The following is a 380-nucleotide window of genomic DNA, read 5'->3' as shown; positions in this document are numbered from 1 at the left end:
TGTGTTTTTCTGTGATTTCAGGTAATTTCTGGCTGAAATTGAGAGACTTGAGCAAAACTCTGAAAAAGGCCGACAAAAGGACTGCTGATGCTGTTGGAATCTGACCTCCCTGCACTCAAAATGGATTTTCTGGAGCTACAGAACTCCAAATGGCGCGCTCTCAACGGCGTTGGAAAGTAGACATCCTGAGCTTTCTAGCAATATATAATAGTTAATACTTTATTCGGGAATTGATGACGTAAAGTGGCGCTCAACTCCAAGTACATGTTGCTGTCTGGAGTTAAACGCCAAAAACACGTCATGACCCGGAGTTGAACGCCCAAAACACGTTACAACTTGGCGTTCAACTCCAATAAAAGCCTCAGCTCGTGGATAGATCA

This window comes from Arachis duranensis, chromosome 7 (assembly GCF_000817695.3).
Source record: "Arachis duranensis cultivar V14167 chromosome 7, aradu.V14167.gnm2.J7QH, whole genome shotgun sequence".
NCBI classification, from domain to species: domain Eukaryota; kingdom Viridiplantae; phylum Streptophyta; class Magnoliopsida; order Fabales; family Fabaceae; genus Arachis; species Arachis duranensis.
This window is presented reverse-complemented; position numbering follows the sequence as displayed.